General features: G+C 32.8%; 1 pseudogene across 1 annotated transcript; it reads left to right on the top strand.

Annotated features, from left to right (window-relative positions):
- The first annotated feature begins 492 nt into the window (after positions 1 to 492).
- Positions 493 to 2,451, top strand: LOC143582113 (GDSL esterase/lipase At5g62930-like; annotated as a pseudogene). Its single transcript, XR_013143933.1, has 5 exons — positions 493 to 684; positions 741 to 816; positions 890 to 966; positions 1,089 to 1,253; positions 2,197 to 2,451. The product of XR_013143933.1 is annotated as a GDSL esterase/lipase At5g62930-like (transcript).
- The last annotated feature ends 2,034 nt before the right edge of the window (positions 2,452 to 4,485 follow it).

The following is a 4,485-nucleotide window of genomic DNA, read 5'->3' as shown; positions in this document are numbered from 1 at the left end:
GACACTCTCCAAAATCACGAAGTATGTTGACCTAACACATTAGAAAATCATAGTTCATAAAAAGAAAATATTTTAATAAAGTTAAAATTTAATTAATAATAGTTGACTGTGTGCAATAAATCTATAATAAATGGCAGTAAATGCCAATTAATTCCACTAATTCCATAAATGTCGCCTTGTGAATTAATTAAAACCAATTATGTGTAACCCGACTCAAGCCGAACCTAACCGGTTCCAATGGTTAAGTTTTAAGGCTTCTAAAACCGGATCCAAAGGTCTGACTACCTTTTTAGTTCTATTCTGAAGCGGTTTAGGCTATAAAACCAATTTAAACACCTGTATCCTTCTGACGTGAGAAGGTTATGACTTATGACTTATGATTCACGTGATATAATAATAATAATAATAAAGAAATAATAAGTAACGGAGATTTGGACCACGTAACGGTTGATATGTATATAAAAGGGGAGTCTCCTCAGTTGTTGTTGGAAAATGAGGCCTGAAATCGTGTTATTCGGTGATTCCATAACGGAGCAGTCCTTCAGAAACGGCGGATGCTCTGCCTACTCTCGCAAGGCGGATGTTGTGGTTCGGCGGATACAACACTCGCTGGGCTGTTCTCTTCTTGCTGCATCCCCATGGTATCACTCTCTACATTACATTCATTAACATCCGAATATTCGCAATCGGATCATGACTCTCAGGGCTTAATTAATTGATCTATGCTGCTGCTACTTAGTTAGAACTAGTGAACGCCAACACGTTCCGGTTGAAGAATACAAAGAAAATCTGAGAAAAATCGTTCGTCATATAAAGGTTTACCCAATTAATTGTTTCACTATTTTCAAATTTGGTTAACTTGTAAGGTTTTATAAACATATTAATGCAGGAGTGCTCACCCACCGTGCTAATTGTCCTCATTACCCCCCCACCAATTGACGAGGAAGGTCGCCTACAATATGCAAAGTATGGCAAGTTTGCATTCGATGTCAAATTACAAGTTTACCAATGCCACTTCTCTTCCAAATTCAGTTTTAAACTTTTAATATATGTTTTTGTGAATATATGGTGTTTTTGTTTATTCATAGATCTCTATATGGAGAAAAAGCAATGACCCTTGCAGAAAGAACAAATGACGTAGCTGGAAATTATGCAAACGCATGTGTCGAGGTAGCAAAAGAACTCGGTGTTTCTGCGGTCAACTTATGCTCAAAGATGCAAGAAACAAATGACTGGCAGAAAAAGTTTCTAAGGTTAGTGATTTTACATATGGAATTTGATTTTTACTGCTTAATTTTTAAGAAACTAAAAGAAGATAAAATGCTTATATGGTTTAGCAATTTTTCCAAGTCTATGGTAATTTCATGGATTGCATTACCAACTCATGTATATCAAGTAGTTTATAATAACATTTATCTAAACTTGTCAAACGGGTTGGCGGGTGATAACCAAGTTGTAAACGTGTTAAGTTAGTCTGGGGGTTGGAATAAAATGGGTTAAACGGGTTCAACCAAACACAACCAGTTTAATTAAGCCCGTCAACACAATATGGCCCATTTTTTTAAATTAGCCTTGTGTATGAGACTATGATCTGAATCAAGCTTCGTATACCTGAGTGGCATGATGGGTGGGTCAGGTGGGTTGAGTAACGGGTCAAAACGGGTTCAAGTTAAAAATGTATAAACTTTAGTATAGGTTTAAATTGCTGGGTTCAATGTGCCTAATTAGGCATCAAAAGTCTAACTGACAATTTTCAAGAATTTTGACCCATTTGAGATAAATTACAACCCAAATTGGCCAACTATAAACTTAATCCATCCCGCACGGGAGAAATTTTTAATAAAATGACAGTATTTGGGAATCATGAAGTAGTGAAATGAAATTAATATTTACTTTCTAAATACATGCTAAAGTTATAGTATATTGTTAAATCCAATGTTTTCCCAACCAGACTGATTATTTTTTAAACTAGATGACGTCATAAATAATTTAAAAAGTAAAAATATATTATTAATCAGTTTTAAACAAAGTACAGTACTGATTATCTTTCGGTGTGGATTTGCAGTGTTAACAAATATGTAAGCCTCAGAGTAAATGAGATTCTAAAATAAAAAGTAGAAAACATATTTAAATAGTTTCGATTTTCCTTTTTGGCAAAGTAAAATAACTAGTTTTGCAAATTGTGTGTGTTGGCAGTGATGGCCTGCATCTAACACCAGATGGGAACAAGGTTGTATTTGAAGAGGTTGTAAAAGTGTTTAATGGAGCTGGGCTTTCTGCACCTGACATGCCTTTTGATTTCCCTCATCACTCAGAAATTGATCATCAAAACCCTGCTAAGGTTTTCCAAGAAAGAGGCTTGTGGTGGTCTTTACCTTTTAACTAAAACAAGATTCTTCAGTTACTTGTTTTAAGGAACTTCTCATATTAATGACTCTCTTAAACTCTTATGACATTTATCAATCTCATCATACCTGATTATAAAATTGTTTTTTATACCGTTTATGATCTTACATTAGTGCTGAGCACGGTTCGGTTCGATTCGGTTATTAGGTGAAACCCAAACCGAAACTGAAGTAATCAGTTATTTGAATATACAAATCGTTCGGTTTTCGGTTTTCTGGTTATTTTCGATTTCGGTTTGGTTATTTTCGGTTTTCTTTTCAATTATGTGTAGACAATGCAAAAAAATAAAAAATAAAAATGCATATTTTAAGCTTGTATAAAAACGTATTAGAGTACTACATATATATTTCAAAAAATAAAAATAGGCACGTGTTATGTACAACTATACGAATTCAAAGTTGATAAATAGAGTTTAAAATTCAACGAAGTTCTTAATTAAAAAGCATTATAGGTTTAGTCACAATCTTCATTCATCATCTTATTAATCTTCAAAGTTTAGTCCATTCCTCATCATTTTGATAATCTTTATCACCATCAATCGGTTCGGTTTGGTTTTTTTAAATTGAATAAGCGGATTGATACCGAAAATTCGGTTTTTCAAAAAAAATTAAAAACTTAACCGTCGGTAAATGTGTCAGTTCGGTTTTTTTCGGTGCTATTTTTTCGGTTAATTCGGTTTCGGTTTGGTTAATTCGGTTTTCTAGCTCGCCCCTATCTTACATGACTTTAAAATGAGAGAGAACGGAAATAAGGACAAGAAATTTGGGAAGACATGGAGTGGTATGGGCATCTGTCGAAAACATAATAATCATTAAAAAATGTGTGCTATGTTATTTATTTTCTGTTAAATAATTGAAATTAGTAGGTTATACTCGATCATTTTTCCTTATTGGTACATGAAACTTAAAAATGTTTTATAGATATAATATATAAATTAGTTAAACTAGTCGTATTTATGTTTGATACTTCTGTTGAACGTGTCGTTTCTAACCTGTTTAACACGATAAGACTCGAATTGACAACCCATGTGTTAAGTCTATTCATTTTAAATGCCTACACCTTTCCTTTTCGCATATGTAAAATCATTTAAACCTTCTTCAATGAGCGTTTGTCGAGCATAATGGCAGGTAAAAGGGAACATGTAGGTTTCGTATTTCAAGATGTCGGGGTTGCATTTTAGATTAAAGTAATTCGCATGTAGACGGAATTAATAACTGGATATGTTAGAAAGTGTTCTGCAAGAACAAGATGTTCTTTTCAATGTAACGAAGTGCTAATTTCCATGTATAAAATAGAACATATATGTTCTTTATATTGAGTTGAACCATCACAAAGTTTTAGTTTGTGGTTGATAATTAGTGGTTATAATTGACGGCAGTTAGCATGGTACAGCTATAAACAGTCCTTAGCAGAAAGATTCATCAGTGATTATTAGGTTCATGTTTATAACATCACTGATTTTAGGTCTATATTTTTTTTAAATAAATGCATCAACTTGTATAGGCTTACAAGGCAATCAAAGTTCATTAATAGAAATTGATCACAAAGATTATTAAAGCATTTATAATGATTACTTTCACAACCATAAACGAATCCCTACGGCGTATGAAGCGTCGATATAATATTTGTAGTTTAATTAATGTGCGGAGTAATAACACAATAGCATAATGTGAATAAATATTAAATGAAATATAATATTTTTTAATTCAATAATTAAGATAGAGTACATTACATTAAAGATTAAGAGTTAGTAACTTGTGCCAATGTGCCGGTATTAGTTATGACCACTTGTGAGAATTACAATTATATTAATTGCCATGATTATTTGTCATACGGATATATTGCTTGTTAGTATAAATATTAGTGACATACGGTATTATATCATATTAGACACGTGGTATAAACCGTACATGCTTTTGTTAGGGCATGAAAATTTGACACTGTAGATACATTATCCTGATATATGTTCTAGATCAGTTATCCTTAGCATGTGTTTCAAATCCTGTCAGGATCAAAGATCCTTATTTACTATTGTTCTCTTTGTATATCAATATATTGGCAGGTATAACGGCTAGAGAC

The sequence above is a fragment of the Bidens hawaiensis genome, unplaced genomic scaffold (genome assembly GCF_021521415.1).
Source record: "Bidens hawaiensis isolate Kalapana, Puna unplaced genomic scaffold, B.hawaiensis_p1.1 tig00031453_1, whole genome shotgun sequence".
In the NCBI taxonomy this organism is placed as follows: domain Eukaryota; kingdom Viridiplantae; phylum Streptophyta; class Magnoliopsida; order Asterales; family Asteraceae; genus Bidens; species Bidens hawaiensis.
Note: the sequence above shows the minus strand (reverse complement) of the source record. Positions and strands in the feature narration are given on the sequence as shown.